This window comes from Amblyraja radiata, chromosome 6, assembly GCF_010909765.2.
Source record: "Amblyraja radiata isolate CabotCenter1 chromosome 6, sAmbRad1.1.pri, whole genome shotgun sequence".
In the NCBI taxonomy this organism is placed as follows: domain Eukaryota; kingdom Metazoa; phylum Chordata; class Chondrichthyes; order Rajiformes; family Rajidae; genus Amblyraja; species Amblyraja radiata.
Window position 1 is genome coordinate 50,469,718 of NC_045961.1, and position 21,867 is coordinate 50,491,584.

At 43.8% G+C, this 21,867-nt stretch overlaps 1 protein-coding gene across 1 annotated transcript in view; it reads right to left on the minus strand.

The window, feature by feature from the left end:
- The window catches only part of sacs (sacsin molecular chaperone), a 77,211-nt gene extending 76,208 nt beyond the window's left edge, over window positions 1-1,003 (minus strand). Inside the window, 1 exon segment of the mRNA XM_033022756.1 lies at window positions 758-1,003. The gene's annotated coding sequence lies outside the window, so the exon portion shown is untranslated.
- Window positions 1,004-21,867: the final 20,864 nt, after the last annotated feature.

Sequence of the window (21,867 nt, forward strand, 5' to 3'; positions counted from 1 at the left end):
TACACTTGGTAACGGTATGTTTAATTATAACTTTAATTACAGCTTGGCAGATACAAATGTTTTCAAATTTCTGCTTTCTCCAGAGCTGCTGCCTGACCCGCCGAGTTATTCCAACACTTTTATTTCTGGTGAACCAGCATCTGCAGTTCCTGCTTTCAGTCTAGCTATAGTCATTTGTTTTAATGTAACTTGCGATGCGGATGGAGGCTGCTAACCTGTCAGCCAGTCAGGTCCTTACAGGTTGAATCCGATCTCTTGATGATGATATTCGCTTCCACTACACTGCACCAGCTCGTTGTCACTGTCAGGATCTTTAACCGGGTTTGGCCGCAGTTGATTGCTGCGCATTGTACAATTGTCATCGGCAAGCAGCGTGAGCCATCCCTCGGCGCCACCGCCACCGCCACACCCCGGGGTGAGTGGAGTGGGATGAGGGGGGGAGACGAGCAAGAGGACCCACCCCAAGCAAGGATTCAGACAAAAGCCACACAGGGCGGACAATGGAATGGACTCGCCGCCGCGGCTGTGCACCGGCCCACAGGCAGCTCATTACATCCCATTGCCCTGATGATGGCTCAAAACACTTGTACCTCCTTTGATGGACAAAAAATGCTGGAGGAACTCAGCGGGTCAGGCAGCATCACTGGAATAAAAGGAATAGGTGACGTTTAGGGTCGAGATCCTTCTTGCACACTAGTATCTCCTTTGTCAGCCCCACCCATTCATTCGCAGGACAAGGTTTCTAGGCAATACTCACCACCGCGTCAGCTCCAACGCCTCTGCCCTCAGTGTGATTGCCTCTTCCTTCTTGACCCTGAAACAAAGCAGTCAGTGATTGTAACAATTCCGATCCGTGCAACGGGGGTGCTGCTACATAGCGGTGCCTGGCGGCATCCTCCCGGCTCCGTGCAATAATATTTGTTCTCAGTCGCTATAGCAAGCCTTGCTAATGCCGCAGCCGTGAGTCCACACACACACGATCCACAAGTCCACTGCACCAACTCTGGCCCACGGCTCACCAAACACCAAGGTACCGCACTGCGCAGGCGTTTGTCTCATTTAAAGGGTCACTGCCTTCTTCAATGCTACTTTATTTGTCACATGTACAGTAAAATACATTTTTGTACACAGTCCAGTACATATCACTATGCATAAGCACATAAGCAATACTTATTTAGCGTATAGACACAAAATGCTGGAGTAACTCAGCGGGGCAGGCAGCATCCCTGGAGAGAAGGAATGGGTGGCGTTTTGGGGTCGAGACCCTTCTTCAGACTAGTTAGGGATAAGGGAAACGAGAGATATATATGATGATGTAGAGTGATAAAGAACAATGAATTAAATATATGCAAAAAAGTAACAATGGTAAAGGAAAAAGGCTGTTTGTTGGGTGAAAACGAGGAGATAGTGCTTCTTGGGCGAGGGAGGGATATAGAGAATGCGAATGCCGGGGCTACCTGAAGTTAGGATCTCTCCAGGGATGCTGCCTGTCCCAGAGTAACTCCTGCATTTAGTGTCTATCTTCTGTGTAAACCAGCATCTGCAGTTCCTTCCTACATTTATTTAGAGTATTGTGTTCATTTCTGGGCACCATGTTATAGGAAAGATGTTGGAAAGTTGGAAAGGGTGCCAAAGATTTGCAAGGATGTTGCCTGGACATGAGCTATAGGGAGAGGTTGAGGAGGCTGAGGGGTGATCTTATGGAGGTGTATAAAATCATGTGAGGAATAGATCGGCTAGTCGCACAGACAAAGTCTCTTGCCCAGAGTAGAAGAATCGAGAACCAGAGAGCATAGGTACAAGGTGAAGGGGGAAAGATTTTATAGGATTCTGAGGGGTAACATTTTCACACAAACGGGTGTATGGAATGAGCTGCCGGAGTAGGTAATTGAGGCAGGGACTATCACAACGTTTAAGAAGCAATTAGACAGGTACGTGGATAGGACAAGTTTAGAGGGATATGGGCCAAACGCAGGCAAGTGGGATTAGTGTAGATGGGACATGTTGGTCAGTCTGGGCAAGTTGGGCTGAAGAGCCTGCTTCCACACTGTATGACTCCATGGCACAAATACATCTTAGATAAACATCTCAGATATAGTAGTAGTACACTAAGACACTACACAGTCCCCCCCCCCCACACCCCATCAGTCTGAAGAAGGGTTTTGGGCCGAAACGTTGCCTATTTCCTTCGCTCCATTGATGCTGCTGCACCCGATGAGTTTCTCCAGCATTTTTGTGTACCTTCGATTTTCCAGCATCTGCAGTTCCTTCTTAAACACTACAGAGTCGCCAGATTGGCGTCATTTTCAAGTTCCATTTATTGTAGGTGCAGGGTAATGTTTCAGGTCGAAACCTTTCTTCAGCATGTGTGAAGAAAAGCCTCGAACCAAAACATCACCCATTCCTTTTCTCCAGAGATGCTGCCTGTCCCGCTGAATTACTTCAGCATTTTGTGTCTATCTTCAGTGTATAACTAGCATCTGCAGTTCCTTCCTACAAACCTGCATGTATTTTTTTTAATGTGGGAGAAAACCAGAGCGCCCAGGAAAAACCCACACGCTCACAAGGAGAAGGTACAGACTCCACACAGACAGCAACCGTAGTCGGGATCGAACCCGGGTCTTTGACTCTGCAAGACAGCAACTCTACCGCTGTGTCTTATGAGCAACATTTTTGCAAGGACATTTTCTGATCATTCAAGTCTATTATACCATTCCTGAGATCTAGAGCGTGAGATATGGCTCACCTGCTAAGTAAAATGTCCACCTGTGCAGCCCTCGCCCCCAGCTCATGTTGTTCCATCATATTTTAGACTGTTGGTTCTGAGGTGACGTACAAAAGCTAGTTTGTATCCTCCACAAATACCAGTGAGAAAATGACTTGCCATTGACTGCGAGACACAGACTGGCATCTTAGGACGGTAAGCCCAACTCCTTCACATCCACCAAAGGGCACTTTGGCCTAACCTATGATCTGGAAGGCAACATCCCAAATAATGGAACAGGCCTTGGTACTACACTAAGTCTACAACCTAATGGACACAAAGTGTTGGAGCAACTCAGCAAGTCAGGCAGCATCTCTGGAGAACATGGAAAAGTGATCTGGGAAAAGTGAACATGCAAAAGGTCGGGATTCTTCATCAGACTCCAGCACTTTACATTCATTTTTTGCAAACTAGCATCTGCAGTAACAAAGATGTTGCCTGACCCATTAAGTTACTCCTAGACTTTGTGTCTTCTTTTTTGTAAATCAGCATCTGCAGTTTCAGATATACTACCTGACCCACTGAGTTACTCCAGCACTGTGTCATTTTTTGTAAATCAGAATCTGCAGTTCCTTGTTGAATCAGCATAGGTGAATCTTGCAGCCATGCAGAGCATGTTATGATCTACTTAACATGCTAATTAACTTAGAACATAGAACAATGCAGCACAAGAACAGGTCCTTCTGTCCACAATGTCTGTGCTGAACATGATGCCAGGACCAATTCTTATCTGCCTGCACATAATCCATATTCCTTCATTCCTTGCATATCCATAACCCTTCATTCCCTGCATATCCATAGACAGTTTCTAAGGCCTTTATTCCTATTGCAAATTCCATTTATATTAATGTTATATTAAATTCAATTTTGTACATAGCCACAAGGTGGCATTTACATGTGATGTCTTATCAAAATTGTGCAATAGAATCAAGGAATTAAGTGGCTTTTTCACGGGGCGACTTGACGCAAGAGTGAACCAGAGTTTAACATCGTGGGAACCTCGTGCGATAACAGTACGGCATTCATGGACCACCGTGGACCACCGTGGCGCTAACGGCAGGTAATCGTGTAACTTGGTCACTCGGGAGAAAATTCAAGAAAGTTTGAATTTCTCCAAGAGTGACTTGTACACTTGTGGTTGAGCATTGCAACATTGTATGAACATAGTGGCCAGTGCGATATCCGTTCGATATTCGTAATAACTCTTGCGGGTAGCGTGGGAACTCCTGCGAACGGTGAGTAACTGAGCAGTTTGATTGTCAGTGCTTGTTTTACCTCATTGTTAAATAAATATATTTTTTACTAACAGATTGATGTCTGCAATTCTTCATTAACACATCACTACAAGATGAATGTCTCTAATGTTATAATCCCTCTCATGCTGAAACACAAAATAGTTGAAGGGAGGTGAAATAATCACATTTTCATTCTTTTTCATTTTTGAGTGTTCAGGTACCTCACTTGCTGAGCTATTTTACTCCAGCAGTTTGTGTCTCTTTTTGTCTAAAGCAGTTTCTAAGACTGTAGGAACTCCGCGGGCCAGGCAGCATCTACGGAGGGAAATGGACAGGCGACCCTTTCTTCAGGCTGCCTTATCTCTCTCCCCCCCCCCCCTCCCCCCTACTCCCACCCACACACACAAATGCTGGAGAAACTCAGTGGGTGCAGCAGCATCTATGGAACGAAGGAAATAGGCAACGTTTCGGCCCGAAACGTTGCCTACTTCCTTCGCTCCATAGATGCTGCTGCACCCGCTGAGTTTCTCCAGCATTATTGTGTACCTTCGATTTTCCAGCATCTGCAGTTCCTTCTTAAATACAAATGCACCGAGTTCCTCCAGCATTTAGTGTTTTGCTCAGTATTCCAGCATCCGCTGTCTCCCGCGTCTCCAATAAAACAAAACTACTGTCAAAAGGGTGAAGAATAGGGGCAGAGATAGATACATTCCTGATTAGTGCGGCTGTCAGGAGGTTATGGGGAGAAGGCAAGAGAATGTGGTTGAGAGGGAGAGATAGATCAGCCGCGATTGAATGGCGGAGTGGACTTAATGGACCGAATGGCCTAATTTTGCTCCTATAACTAACAAAGATAGTAATTGTTAGGGAAATGTAGTTATTAAAGACGAGGGGGAGCAGAAATGGGCAGTCTAGGATGGCTCGCGAGATACTTGCATAGAGGCACAAACGTTAAAGAAAGGGCAGATAAACAGAGAGGGGGGGGGGGGGGACTTCCCTCAGTGCCCATCTGTTACCATTAATTGGACAGTTCGGTCTGTGAAACGCAACACGCCAGCCCCGACATCCAGCACGGTGGTCAGTCCTTTGAAGATAGACACCAGTTGCTTGAAGCAACTCAGCCGGACAGGCAGCAAATCTGGAGAGAAGGAACGGGTGGCGTTTCGGGTCGAGAGCCTTCTTCAGACTGAGGTCAATCCCCTGCATGGATAACAGGAGTCCCAGCCAACACGACAATCGCCCGCTGCACAGTCTCTGAGCTTCCACTGCGAAAACGGTGCCTACATTTGAGCACTTATGTAACTGAACCATCCTAACACCAACCACAGTGCATTCCTGAACTACTACCTACCTCATTCGAGACCCTGAGACTATCTTAGATCGTATACTCACTGGCTTTATCGAGTTACAGTGTGGAAACCGGCCCTTCGGCTCAACTTGCCCATACCGGCCAAAATGTCCCATCGAAACTAGTCCCATCTGCCTGCGTCTGGTCCATATCCCTCCCAACCTGTCTTATCCATGTACCTGTCTAAATGTTTCTTAAATGTAGGGATGGACCCAGCCTCAACTACCTCCTCTGGCAGCTTGTTCCATACACCCACCACCCTTTGTGCGAAAATGTTACCCCTCACTTAGATTCCTATTAGATCTTCCCCCCTCACCTTGAACCTATGCCCTCTGGTCCTCGAATCCCCTCTGTGGGCAAAGGACATATATTACCCTGGACTCTGTCTATTTCCCTGCCTGTTCGCCTCATGGTTTTGTACACCTCTCAGCCTCTGTCCCCAGTGTGGAGTTAAGGGCTTGTTTATGGGCGCCCTGGGCTGAGAACTCTGGAGGATGGGTTTTAGACTTTATCGGGAATCGAGATAGACCCCGTAATGCAGGAGCAAAGAATCGCAGACGCTAATCTGCATTGGAAAGACACAATATGCGGGAGTAACTCAGCGCTGAAGAAGAGTCCAGACCCGAAACATCATCTATCCATGTTGTCTAGCGATGCTGCCTGACCCGCTGAGTTGCTCCAGCGCTTTGTGTCTTTCCACTAGACCTGTAATAAGTCTCGGCTGGGTGTTTACTGGGATCTCTGGTGTTTAATAGACGTCCTGATGTTGTTTCTGATCGGGTTTACTACTGACAGTATTTAATCAGATCCATATTAAATCATTTCCCCTTCACCTTAAACCTATGTAATCTGGTCCTCGATTCGCCTACTCTGGGCAAGAGACTGTGCATCTACCCGATCGATTCCTCGCATGATTTTAAACATTATCTTGCACACAGCGTTGTTCCCTTCACCTTGTATACACCATTTATGGCTCGATTGTTACTATTTATTGTCTGTCTACTGACTGGTTAAACGTTTGAAAGTTTCACCTCTCAGTAGATAATAAAATAAGACAACCATCACGGTCAATGTGAGACAAAGTCTTTATTCCTATTTGACAAAATAAAAAGACGACTTCTTGCACATATTGAGAGAAGGTGCATCACACCAAACAACATTTGTCTAAAAAAAACCAGATTATTCTTCAGCTCATTAAAGAGCTCGGGTGAAATTCTGACAAAGTTTGTGAATGCACTTTTATCCTCTTCGCACAGCACATTAAGCAGCTGATCATATTGTCCAAATTGAGGTCTCCGTTGAAAGATGGGCTTCACCCTGTGAGACTTCCTCTTAATTCTCTTTTTAATTAATCTCACCCTTCTGCCTTCACGCAAGCGTTCTCGATGCACATAGTGGGCTGCTGCATACAGCGCGTCAATGAAAATAACCACCATCCTGTACTCGAAAATACTTAGTATAGGCATGTCTCCAAATGAGCCAATTCAACCAAGGGAGGAATATAGTGTGTGAAAAAACCCAATATAGTGTGTGAAAACAAAGTAACATCATTTGTGCCACGTGATTAACAACACTACAGTTCACGATGTTCATTCAAGATTAATGGGAAAGCTCGGGAGACGGACAAATCACTCGCACAAATAACAGAAATGCCGAGTACCGTGGGAACTCTTTATCTACCCCCCGTTATATCGTGCGAAACTCGTGCTGGACCACGACCACTTCACTCTGGTGACATCTTGCGTCAACTCGCCCCGTGAAAAAGCCCCATTACACTGAGCTGCAGGAAAATCAAACAGAGCCTGTTGAAAAGTAATATTGACATGTTATGCTGCTTGACTTGCTAAGTACACCATTTTCTGTTTTTTTTTTTAAATTCCCAGTATCTGCATGTTTTTACTTTTCAATTTACTTTTTATTCTTAGCAATAGCCACAGTTGTTTTCAATGGGTAAGCAGCTTCAATTGGATTGATAAATGGATTGATGAAATGGATTGAAAGATACAGCATGGAAATAGGTCCTTTGGCCCACTGAGTCCATGCCAACCATCACTCAAATTCATCATATTCATATCCATCATATTCATCCTCTTCCTCTTCTCCACTGATGCTGCCTGATCCGTTGAGTTACTCCAGCATTTTGTGTCTATCTTCAGAATGGTACAATTTTGGGGGAAAAATAAGTCCATCGATCACCCATTCACACCAGTTCGATATACAGTGCCCTCCATAATGTTTGGTACAAAGACCCATCATTTATTTATTTGCCACTGTACTCCACAATTTGAGATTTGTAATAGAAAAAATCACATGTGGTTAAAGTGCACATTGTCAGATTTTAATAAAGGCCATTTTTATACATTTTGGTTTCACCATGCAGAAATGACAGCAGTGTTTATACATAGTCTCCCCATTTCAGGGCACCATAATGTTTGGGACACAGTAATGTAATGTAAATGAAAGTAGTCATGTTTAGTATTTTGTTGCATATCCTTTGCATGCAATGACTGATTGAAGTCTGCGATTCATGGACATCACCAGTTGCTGGGTGTCTTCTCTGGTGATGCTCTGCCAGGCCTGTATTGCAGCCATCTTTAGCTTATGCTTGTTTTTGGGGCTAGTCCCCTTCAGTTTTCTCTTCAGCATATAAAAGGCATGCTCAGTTGGGTTCAGATCGGGTGATTGACTTGGCCACTCAAGAATTGACAATTTTTTAGCTTCATAAAAAACGCGATCATAGGGAGAACGTACAAGCAACATACAGCCAACACCCATAGTTAGGATCAAACCCTGGTCTCTGAAGCTGTAAGGCAGCAACTCTACCGCTGTGCCACTGTTCCTCCCTTAAATTGCGGCTGCAAGATTAGTGGCTAAGGGAGGTACATCCGGAGCACAAAGGCTGAAGGTGGCCGGGCGAGGAGAGGGTCGACAGTTTTCTGGACGATCCGGAATGGAGATGACGGCTGCAACGGGTCTTTATGGCCAGCTGTAGCTGGGACTTTGAAAATGGTGCTAAAACCTGGCTACTCTTGTATATGGTCTCAGTGGCTTATTCCAATACACTTTGTACTTAATCTGGGATTGTGTTAATGTATGGTAATAATTTACTGAACTATATGCAACAAAAAAAAAAGAATTTCACTGTACTTCAGTACATGAGATAATAAAGAAGGATTGAACCATTGAAGTAATATGATGAAAATGGTGTTTGGGAAAACTCAGAATGGTAGGCATTAGACTCATGAACAATAAAGCCATTTCACTGGCTGGTTTATGTTCATAATTAAGCGTGGACTGAAGACCAAGGAACTGCAGATGCTGGAATCTTATGTGGAACATAAATGCTGGAGTAACTCAGCAGGTCAGGCAGCATCTCTGGAGGACATGGATATGCAACTTTTCAGATCAGATTCAAGAAGGATCTCGACCCCAAAAAATTAACTATCCTTGTACTCCAGCGATGCTGCCCGATCTGCTGAGTGACTCCAGTACTTTGTGCCATTTTTGTGTTCTCCAGAACTGACCTGCTGTGTCACTCCAGCACTTTGTGTCTTTTTTTCCATCTGACATCTGTTACATGACGACATGCAAGCCGTGACACAAACCAACTGGCCCAGGATGGATCCTGGCAGGTGTCAAATTAGAATAAATCATGCCCCAGCCACTTTCCTCAATCTTTATTGCTACAATGCAGCCCCTCCTCTCACAGCTGCTAATAGGAATGGTGCTAATCTGCAGGGCCTGTGGGAAACCATTCAATCTGCGATGTTCATCTGCCATACGCAATGCACAGTGAGTCACAGAGCTGCACAGCACTGAATCAGGCCCTTCGGCCCAACGTGTCCATTCTAATCAAGATGCCTCATCTCAGCCAGTTCCATTTATCCCTCTAAACCATACACCTGTGCTTTTCGACATTAAACTTTAGAGATACAGCGCGGAAACAGATCCTTCTACATACCGTGTCCGCACCGAAGACCAGCGGTCACCCTGTACACCAGCAATATCCTACACACTAGGGGCAATTTACTATTTTTATCAAAACCAATTTAGCTACACACCTGTATGTCTTTGGGGTGTGGGAGGAATTGGGAGAACCTGGAGAAAACCACACAGCACCCGTAGTCAGGATCTAACACATGATGTCCATGGCAGCAGCTCTACTGTTGTGCCACCCCTATGCTCTTTAATAAACATATAAAGAATCTAATTAATTAACTAATAAATTAAGAAAACTTGATTAATTAACATTTAATTCGTTTATAATTAATCAATAATCTAATTATTTAGATTATAAATCTAAATAAAATATTTAGATTATAAATCTAAATAATAGCTCTCTTATTTTGAAAGAACAGCATTTCTAATTGCTGTTATTGTACCTGCCTCAAGTATTTCCTCTAGCAGCTCATTCCAGATGCCCACTACACTCAAGGAAAAATTTGCCCCTCAGGTTCCTATTAAATCATTCCCTTTTCAGCTTAAACTAATGCCCTCTAGTTATTGATTCCCCTACCCCGGGTAAAGGACTGTGCATTTACCCTATTTATCCCCCTTCATGATTTATTCACCTCTGTAAGCTCATCCCTCACTCTCCTGCGTTCCAAGGAATGGAGTCCTAGCCTGCTCAACCTCTCTCTATAGCTCAGGCCCTCGAGTCCTGGCAACATCCTCGTAAATCTTCCCTGCACCCTTTCTAGCTTAAGATGTGAAAAGGTCAAGTTCCAAGTCACCGTTGACTCTGAAACGCACGAAAGGAAAGGCCATACGTTGGGCATTCGCAAAACAATGTGTCTCATCCATGCAATGCTAATGTACAACACCTATAGGCAGCATGGAGGTGCAGCAGCAGAGTTGCTGCCTTATAGCGCCCGAGACCTGGGTTCAATCCTGACTACGGGTGCTGTCTGTATGGAGTTTGTACTTTCTCCCCGTGACCGCGTGGGTTTTCTCCGGGTGCTCCGGTTTCCTCCCACACTCCAAAGACGCAGAGGGTTGAGAGTCTGGAAAAATGTTTTTTTTCAGGATACAGCAAGCCTCTTATTAGAAACATAGAAACATAGAAATTAGGTGCAGGAGTAGGCCATTCGGCCCTTCGAGCCTGCACCGCCATTCAATATGATCATGGCTGATCATCCAACTCAGTATCCCGTACCTGCCTTCTCTCCATACCCTCTGATCCCCTTAGCCACAAGGGCCACATCTAACTCCCTCTTAAATATAGCCAATGAACTGGCCTCGACTACCCTCTGTGGCAGGGAGTTCCAGAGATTCACCACTCTCTGTGTGAAAAAAGTTCTTCTCATCTCGGTTTTAAAGGATTTCCCCCTTATCCTTAAGCTGTGACCCCTTGTCCTGGACTTCCCCAACATCGGAAGCAATCTTCCTGCATCTAGCCTGTCCAACCCCTTAAGAATTTTGTAAGTTTCTATAAGATCCCCTCTCAATCTCCTAAATTCTAGAGAGTATAAACCAAGTCTATCCAGTCTTTCTTCATAAGACAGTCCTGACATCCCAGGAATCAGTCTGGTGAACCTTCTCTGCACTCCCTCTATGGCAATAATGTCCTTCCTCAGATTTGGAGACCAAAACTGTACGCAATACTCCAGGTGTGGTCTCACCAAGACCCTGTACAACTGCAGTAGAACCTCCCTGCTCCTATACTCAAATCCTTTTGCTATGAAAGCTAACATACCATTCGCTTTCTTCACTGCCTGCTGCACCTGCATGCCCACTTTCAATGACTGGTGTACCATGACACCCAGGTCTCGCTGCATCTCCCCTTTTCCTAGTCGGCTACCATTTAGATAATAGTCTGCTTTCCTGTTTTTGCCACCAAAATGGATAACCTCACATTTATCCACATTATACTGCATCTGCCAAACATTTGCCCACTCACCCAGCCTATCCAAGTCACCTTGCAGTCTCCTAGCATCCTCCTCACAGCTAACACTGCCCCCCAGCTTAGTGTCATCCGCAAACTTGGAGATATTGCCTTCAATTCCCTCATCCAGATCATTAATATATATTGTAAATAGCTGGGGTCCCAGCACTGAGCCTTGCGGTACCCCACTAGTCACTGCCTGCCATTGTGAAAAGGACCCGTTTACTCCTACTCTTTGCTTCCTGTTTGCCAGCCAGTTCTCTATCCACATCAATACTGAACCCCCAATGCCGTGTGCTTTAAGTTTGTATACTAATCTCTTATGTGGGACCTTGTCGAAAGCCTTCTGGAAGTCCAGATACACCACATCCACTGGTTCTCCCCTATCCACGCTACTAGTTACATCCTCGAAGAATTCTATAAGATTCGTCAGACATGATTTACCTTTTGTAAATCCATGCTGACTTTGTCCAATGATTTCACCACTTTCCAAATGTGCTGCTATCCCATCTTTAATAACTGACTCTAGCAGTTTCCCCACTACCGATGTTAGACTAACTGGTCTGTAATTCCCCATTTTCTCTCTCCCTCCCTTCTTAAAAAGTGGGGTTACGTTTGCTACCCGCCAATCCTCAGGAACTACTCCAGAATCTAAAGAGTTTTGAAAGATTATTACTAATGCATCCACTATTTCTGGAGCTACTTCCTTAAGTACTCTGGGATGCAGCCTATCTGGCCCTGGGGATTTATCGGCCTTTAATCCATTCAATTTACCCAACACCACTTCCCGGCTAACCTGGATTTCACTCAATTCCTCCAACTCCTTTGACCCGCGGTCCCCTGCTATTTCCGGCAGATTATTTATGTCTTCCTTAGTGAAGACGGAACCAAAGTAGTTATTCAATTGGTCCGCCATATCCTTGTTCCCCATGATCAACTCCCCTGTTTCTGACTGCAAGGGACCTACATTTGTTTTAACTAATCTCTTTCTTTTCACATATCTATAAAAACTTTTGCAGTCAGTTTTTATGTTCCCTGCCAGTTTTCTTTCATAATCTATTTTTCCTTTCCTAATTAAGCCCTTTGTCCTCCTCTGCTGGTCTCTGAATTTCTCCCAGTCCTCCGGTATGCTGCTTTTTCTGGCTAATTTGTACGCATCATCCTTCGCTTTGATACTGTCCCTGATTTCCCTTGTTATCCACGGATGCACTACCTTCCCTGATTTATTCTTTTGCCAAACTGGGATGAACAATTGAGATGGAGGAGGGCATTGAAGATCAAATTCTGCACATGCTTTGGCCATATGAAGATAAGAGTAATAGAGGAGGTGAAGGGAGTTGTACCCAGAACGGATGGCAATGACAGTGGTGATAGGGGACCAGCCACCCTATTCTGATGCTATCAGTCTGCTTGAGTTTGAATTGACCGGAAACCCACCCCATGGACCCGGCTCGCCCGCCGTGGAAGCAGGAACCCACCTGGTTGAGCCGACGGGCCGCAGCCTGTAGAGGGGAAGCCGTGGAGCCTGGGCTCTACTCGTCTGCCAAAGACCAGAACACCACAGAGGAGGGGCCCATAGGAACGTGAACCAGGGTCTTACCTTCCGCGTCCTCAAATTAGGTTGTGGGAGGCGCCCCTGGGGCACAAAGTTGGCTGGGCAAGAAGAGGAATATCGGTTCATTATGGAATGATCAGGCACCATTCCATAAGACCTAGCGCGTGGACTGGAGTTTGGAAATGGTGCCAAATCTGGCAACTCGAAAATAATTTCACTGTATTTTGCACATTTGACAATAAAGCATTATTGGACCATTGAAATATTTGGAGATAAAAACAGGCAGCACGCTCATGATCTACCTGACATCAGTAATCCTGCCCTCCTGCCTTCCTGCCCAATGCCTATTTATTCCCTCCAGAGATGCTGCAGACCCTACTGAGTTACTCCAGCACTTTGTGTGTTTTTTTTGTAAACCAGCCTCCACAGTCCTGTGTGCCTATTCCCTACCTGTCTAACATGATTTATTCAATCTAATCAGTTGAAGTGCTCAGCTTAGCTTAGCTTATTTTAGCGACACAGCGTGGAAGCAGACCCTTCAGCCCACCGAGTCTACGCCGACCATTGATCATCCGTACACTAGTGCTACACACCAGGGGCAAATTACCAAGGCCATTTAACCAACAAACATGCACGTCTTTGGGATGTGGGAGGAAACCGGAGCATCTGGTGAAAACCCACACAGTCACAGAGAGAACATGCAAACTCCGCACAGACAGTGCCCGGGGTCAGGATCGAACCTGGGTCACTGGCACTGTGAGGCAGCAAATCTACCTCTGCACCACCGTGTGCTGCCACTGCTTGTTCGACTGTGTTCCACTTTTGTTTTCCAAGTTGCACAGAGTGCAATGAACTGCAGAGGGCACCAACATGAAACAGATGACAGATCCAGGATACACCACAGAAAACTCTGTGCAATTATCAGAGAGGTAACTGGTTAATTCCTTATGTCACAGTTAAGATCAAATGTGGGCATATGATTCCTGAATCTCTTCAGAAATGTTCTGACATATTGATAATAATATGCAGCTTGTGTATGAAATATGAAAGAAACCTATTAAAACCAAAGAAGAGATGGGGAATAGCAAAAAATAGGTTTAGGTGTATTGCTGTTATGTGTACCGAGGTACAGTGAAAAGCTTTGTTTTACATGCTATCCAATCAGATCAGATACATCATACATAGCCATACCTATGTATATACATACATATATATACCATACGTAGATATACTAATCAAGCCTAATTCACAGACAATCGATAGAGCAAAGGGTGTAGTCAGTGGCGGACTGGCCAGGGTGTCAGCTTGCCCGATGGCAAGTTGGCCCCTGATGAAGTGGGCCCCCTATATCAAGTGGGCCCCTGATGAAGTGGGCCCCCTTTGTCTCCTGGCAACCAATATTTTTAGACCCAGTCCGCCACTGGGTGTAGTACAGAGTGCAGAATGTCTATCTCAGCATTGGAGTGCATCAGTTCCACAGGTAAAGGCCAATGGCCTCAACGGGGTAGAAGTGAATCGGACTGTACCCTAGCTTGTGGAAGAACCATTCAGAAGCCTCTTCCAAGAATTAGATTTGCACTAGATATACACGGAACAGAGGGATACGGATTATATGCAGGCAAATAGGAGTTTGTCTTGGCATCATGTTTGGCACAGACACACGATCCTTTGCTCTACAGTTCTACGAAAAAGTCCTGCTCGATTCTGAGGGAATATTAAATCTGTTTCTCTTTCCACAGATGCATTTCCGGCAGGTTATAATTTTCATAACACAGTATAACAATACTTTTCTTGATTACAAATACGTTAAAAGATTGCACAGGTTTTAAACAATTCTTTTTTTCATAAGTTCATAGGTGATTGGAGCAGAATTAGGCCATTCGGCCCATCAAGTCTACTGCCATTCAATCACGACTGATCTACCTTTCATTCTCAACTCCATTTGGCAGCCTCGCCAACAGTCTGTCTGCCTTTTCGTCTTTTTTATTGTTATTTTTAGTGTGTTTAAAAAGTTTATGTTAATGTCCTCTGGTTCGTTTTATGTGGGGGGTGGAGGAGGGGGTTGGGGGAGATTTTTTTCAATCTCTTACGTTGCCGGAGATGCGTTTGTTTCCCAGGTCGTATCGGGGAGCTGGAGGCCTTGCTCTAGATTGACAATGAGCCCCACCGTGGGGCGTGGGACTTAACATCAGAGCCGATCCCTTGCCTGGGATCGACGCTCCAAACGTGGCCTACGGACTTTAACATCAGGAGCTAGCAGTCTCGGGAGAGACTGAATCGGGAGCTCTAAAAGCCGCACGACGTTCGACAAGCCCTGACCCGGGGTCAGATCGCCCGGCGCTGGGGAGTTGATATCCCCACCCCCGATGCACGAGCTTGATCGCCCCGATGAGGAGGCCCGCCGCCAGCTACAGGAATAAGATCGTCCCGTCAACGGGAGGTTAGAGGCCCCCGACCACTGGAGGACAAAGAATGGAAGGGAGTGAGCTTTTTTCGCCTTCCATCACAGTGAGGAATGTAGAGGAGTCACTGTGGTGGATGTTTGTGTTAAAATGTATTTTGTATGTTCTGTTGCTTCTTATTAGCATAACTGTATGGCAAATCAAATTCCTCGTATGTTGCAAAACATACTTGGCTAATAAAGTAAGTATGAGTATGAGTATTTTCCTGCCTTCTCCCCATAGTCCCGTACTAATCACGAATCTGTTCAGCTCCACCTTAAAAATATCCATTGACTTGGTCACAGCCTTCTGTGGCAATGAATTCCGCAGATTCACCATCCTCTGACTAAAGACATTTCTACTCATCTCCTTATTAAAGGTATGTCTGTTATTCTGAGGCTGTGGTCTCTGGTCCTAAACTCTCCCACTAGTGGAAACATTCTCTCCACATCCACTCTACCCAGGCCTTTCACTATTCGGTAAATTTCAATGAGGTACCCCCTCATCCTTCTAAATTCCAGCGAGTACAGGCCCAGTGCCATCAAATGCTTAATATATGTAAAGCCAATCGTTCTTGGGATCATTCACGTAAACCTCCTCTGGACCCTCTCCAATCCTCAGATCCGCACATCCTTCCTCAGATATGAGGCCCAAAACTGCTAGCAGTTCTCCAAATACAGTCTCATAAAGCCTCAGCATTACATTTCTTACATGGATTTTACACCAAGAATAACTATGGTTTAATCAGAAACAATAATAATAGCTAAAGGACAGGAAATTGAAGATATAGTATTGATATAATACTGCACCAACAGTAAAAAACCTTCTTAGGATAACCAACAATGATAACCTTATGTCATCATACTGCTGCAGTCCCTTCTGATAATGGCACTATGAAGATGCAGTCAAAATACCAGATGATATCCTGTAAAATTGATTTTGAGGTTTTGGAATTACTATCTAATTATGTAGTAACATATTTAATAATTGATAACAGAATGCTGACAAATTGATTTTTGCTCTCACGTCATTGTAGGCAAGAGGGAAGTAACAAGCAATAGAACGGATAACATAGAACAATACAGTACAGGAACATAATGTCTGTGCCGAACATGATGCCAAGTTAAATTAATCTCTTCTGCCTGTACATGATCCATATCATGAATGGTGGTGGAAGCTGATCGCAAATGCTGGCAAATGGTGAAGTTGATTGCAAATGGGTGGAAGGCAGGAGAATGGGGTTGAGTTGGAAAGATAGATCAGCCATGATTGAATGGCAGAGTAGACGTGATGGGCTGCATGGCCGAATACTGCTCCTGTCACTTATGAACTTATGAAGAGTATCATGTTCATGTCATAGGAGCAGAATTATGCCATTCAGCTCACTATGTCATTCGATCATGGCTAACCTATTTTTCCCTCTCAACCCCATTCTCCTGCCTTCCTCCCATAACCTTTGACACCCTTACTAATAAAGAATATATCAATTTCCACTTTAAAACGACCAAATTAATTGGCTTCCACTGCTGTTTGAATTACAACTTCTGGAATTTTCTCAACTTAAAATTCCACAGATTCACCACCCTCTGACTAAAGAAATTCCTCCTCATCTCCATTCTAAAGGAATATCTATTTTACTCTGAGGCTGTGTCCTCTATCCCTAGACTACTAGAAACTTCCTCTCCACATCCGCTCCATCTGGGCCTTATCCCCAGTCATTTTTACTGATGAAACTACATTGAGAAGTAATCTGTGAACTGAAAAATACTGTTATCAGATCCCTATATCAGGGACTTGATGATACTAATGGTATCTACAGACCTGGGATGATGGTACTTTGATGATATCTATACATCAGGCACTTGATGATACTTCTGATACAGGGACTTGATAGTACCTCTCATGGTGCCTGCAGGAGGGGGGGAGGGGATCTCCCAATAAAGATCACTTTGATAGTACTGATCCATTATCTAATAGTCATTGTGAGAACGCTTTCTGAGCAGTGTTGTGTGTGGAGTGTATGAGTAAGGTTTTCACATCTCTCAGCAGCCTGTATGACAGCAAGACTTTTTTAAAGCAAGAATGTCCTAACGTAATGGGGGATTTTGGTGACATTCTATTTAGTAGACCAGTCTGGAGAAGGGTTCCGACCCGAAACATTACCTATTCCTTTCTTCCAGAGATGCTGCCTCACCCGCTGAGTTACTCCAGCATTTTGTGTCTATCTTTAGTAGACCAAATTGGGTATAAACCAGTTTTCAGGAACAGTACTATGTTCCATTTCAACACTGAATTGAAAATTACAACTTCTGGAAATTTCTCAACTTGAGTGATGGTGGTAATTGTATTTGAAGCCCACTAATGGGTTGGCAGTTCTTATGCCTGGCGGTTGTCGGTAGGTCTTTTTCCTCTCATTAGAAATGTTGATTTCATTTTCTACTTTAAGTGTGTAATCCCAGCTGACTCTTTAGTCAACAGTCAAAGAGTGTTTTATTGTCGTACGTACTAAACATACTTACTTGAAGCAGCACCACAGGTTGTAAACACAGTACTCAATAGTTAATATAATAAAGAAACATTTTTTAAAAAGTAGTTCAATAACGAAAAACCCAACATAGTGCAAAAAACAAAACAAAGCCCAAAGTCCCTAGTCAGCTGCCAAGGATATATTTCGGAATTTATTTAGAGTTTGTAGTGTTCAATAGCCTGATGGTCATTGGGAACAAGCTGCTCCTGAACCTTTGCGCTATTGTTTTCAGACTCCAATACCTTGTTACCAATGACAGAAGTGAAATGCGAGAGTGTAGCCTGGGTGGTGTGGGTTCTTGATGATGCTGGCTGCCTTTTTGATACGGCACCTCCCAAAGACCCCTTTGATGATGGGGAGGCTGAAGAAGGGTCTCGACCTGAAACGTCACCTATCCATGTTCTCCAGAGATGCTGCCTGACCCCACTGAGTCGCTCCAGCAATTTGTGCCCAGAAAGTGGAATAACAAAGAACTAGGTACACAAAAATGCTGGAGAAACTCAGCGGGTGCAGCAGCATCTATGGAGCGAATGAAATAGGCAACGTTTCGGGCCGAAACCCTTCTTCATAGAACTAGTATGAACGGGTGATAGGTCAGTGGATCAAAAGGCCTATTTCCATGCTGTACCTCTAAAAACCAAAAAAAATGTATACACGTGTAGTCACAGGCAATACGTGCAAATTCTACATAGAACATTGCCTCTGGAGCTTTGAACACTAACAGCTGTAGCATTGTTGCCTCAGATTTATTCCTGATAATTGGTTTAATTATTCCCCTTTAAATATGAACTAGACTAATGAACCCATGCCTGTCTATATCTGTTTGATTCCGTTTCTATTCCCAATCTTTTCATACCACCCACTATACAGCAGATCTTTCATAAAGACTCTATGATCAATGCTGAAACCGCCCAGGACGTAATTACCAGTACAGGTAAAGACTAGCATTCTTTTATTATATCAGTTGATATTAAATGTGTGCAGCTAGATTATTAGCGTTATACAGTTATTAGGTGCAGTACCAATCTGTGTCAATGATGGAGATAGTTTATTTCAGTTTAGTTTAAGATAGACACAAAATGCTGGAGTAACACAGTGGGTCAGGCAGCATCTTTGGAGAAAAGGAATAGGTGATGTTTCTGTCAAACCCCTTCTTCAGTTTAGTTTAGTTTAGTTTATTGTCACGTGTACAGTGAAATCCTTTTTCACTTGGTCAAGAACAAGTTCCTAAGTATAAATATTACTCACAGTTGCAAGTCGCATATGTACCCTGATCCCCATTCTTTAGTTTAGTTTACATTATTTTACTTTATTGTCACGTATACCAGGCACAGTGAAATGTTTTTTCACTTGTTCAAGAACTTCTAGTTCCTAGGTATAAATATTAACCACAATTGCAATTTGCATATGTACCCTGATTCAATTAGCATATTGCACATTTTTCAATGGTTTAATGATATTTTGTTGTCACGTGTACCTAAGTACAGTGAAATTATTATTTTTTGCATTCAGTTCAGTGACAATCCTACAATTAATTAGGCACAATCTTACTAAGTGTAGGACTTGGGGGCATTGTTTTTATTGTTTTTTCCTTTGCACTGTTATTGTTTTTTTGTTTAGTTTAGAGATATAGCTTGGAAACAGGCCCATTGGCCCAGCGAGTCCTTGCCAACTAACGATCACCCAAACACAGGTTCTATCCTACAACTAGGGACAATTTGCAGGAGCCAATTAACCCATAAACCTGCATGTTTTTTGAATGTGGGAGGAAACCGTAGCAGCCAGAGAAAACCCATGCAGTCACAGGAACGTACAAGCTCTGATCGTGACTGCGCTGTAAAGCAGCAACTCTACCTCTGCACCACCATGCCCCCCCCCACGTTGCTGGGGAAGAATATATCCTACAATTCAAATCAAACAGATAGTTTAATAAGAGATTCATATGGAGTAAATTCAATATATAAATTATCTGAATAAACACAATTCCTGGCATTCTCATAAGACTGTGCAAATTATTTCCAGAATTCAATGTTGCTTCTTCCACAGTTCTTTCATTAGATTTGTTTATGAAAATCTGTCCATCACTTGCCTGTCAGTCACTCATATGTACAATGGGATTCCTTCATAATTACTCCGTCAACATGGCAACAGAGCCAAAGCACAAAGCACATTTTTCTTTTTATTACCTGTGTGTAATTAAAAATTCAAGCTCATAAAATTTAATGTAGGGCTGATGGCCAATCACCTCATTTAGGATCATGAGATTAATAAAGCCCTCAAGATGATCTCCTTTGTAAATACAGTACTCAGTTCTATGATCTAAGTATAAGCACTGAATTAATTTTCATTTATACTTACAAAATTAAAATTTAAGTAAATTTCTTCCAAACTCAAATATACAATTGGTGGGACTTTTTTTAATAACCAGTGGGAGTTGCATTAGACCTGTGATTATGTAAAGCAGGAATTTTTCTGGCGGCTCTTGTGATTGCAGTAATCTTGGGAGAAAATCACTGTTTACAGTTTCAAAGCATAATTAAGTGTCTACCAATCTAGCACCAAAGTTACTGCAACGGATTAGGAGAAAAACAAAAAACAAAATCCACAATTTAAAACAAAACATGCAACATGCTCAGGCATCAAGAGAGAAGCATTTTTACTTAGGAAACATGTTAGCCATTTTGACATTGTGGCCTAATATTCCTTTGTACTGATTTATAGGGCACGGTATTTTTGCCAAAGGACTCCACAGAGGCTAATGGGCAAACTTGCTGTGCCTGTTCCTTTGTACACTCATTGGCACAGAAGTGATTCTAGTCTCAGTCATTAAATAGTCCTACTAAAGTACTGGTTGCCAAATATTTTAACTCCCCTTCCCATTCCCATACTGACCTTTCGGTCATGGGCCTCCCCCACTGTCAGAGTGAGGCCACATGCAAATTGGAGTAACAACACCTCATATTTTGCTTGGGCAGCTTACATCCCAACAGTATGCATATTAATTTCTCCAACTTCATGTAACCCCTGCATTCCCTCCCACACACACATTAGTCATCCTACTAGTTCGCATCCCTGTCTCCCTTTCTTTATCATCTCTTCCCCAGCCAATAATAGGCCATTTTGGGCTCCACCTTTCCTTGGTCATCTGTGGCTGGCCCTGATTGCCTTTTCCTAACTTGGAGCAGGTCACAGGGAGAATGTACAAACTTCTTCAGGCAGCACCTGCAGTCTGGATCAAAGTCAAGTCTCTGGAGCTGTCAGGCAGCAACTCTACCACTGCACCACTGTGCAGCCCTGCTTTACTAATACATACCACCATGCCTACACAACAGAAAGGTCAGAATGGGAAGGGGAGTTAAAATGTTTGGCAACCAGTACTTTTGTAGGACTATTTAATGATTTAGACCAGAATTACTTCTGTGCCAACAAGTGTACAAAGGAACAGGCACAGCAAGTTTGCCCATTAGCCTCTGTGGAGTCCTTTGGCAAAAGTACTGTGCCCTATAAATCAGAACAAATGAATATTAGGCATCAATGTTAAAGTGGCTAAAGTCTTTCTTAAGTAAAAATGCTTTTCTCTCGATGCCCTAGCATGTTTTGTTTTAAATTGTGATTTTTTTTTTGTTCTTCTCCTAATCCATTGCAATAACTTTGGTGCTAGGTTGGTAGACACTTAGTTATGCTTTGAAACTGTAAACAGTGATTTTACAGGCTCAAGCCAGAAAGGTCAGTATGTGAGTGGGAAATGGAGTTAAAATGCTTGGCAACTGGGAGTTCGCGTTTGCCAAGGAGGACTTAGCGCAGGTGTTCAGCGAAATGGTCGCCAAGTCTGCGCTTGATCTCAACGATATACAGGAGTCCACAACGAGAACAGCGGATACAGTAGACGAGGTTGGAGGAGGTGCAAGTGAACCTCTGCCTCACCTGAAAGGAGTGTCGGGGTCCCTGGACTGAGTGGAGGGAGGGAAGAGGTATAAGGACAGGTGTTGCATCTCCTGTGGGTTGCAGGGGAATGTACATGGGGAGGGGGTGGTTTGAGTGGGAAGGAATGAGTTAACCTGGGAGTTGTGGAGGGAATGGTCTCTGCGTGCGGAAACTTAAAAGGGGTGGAGA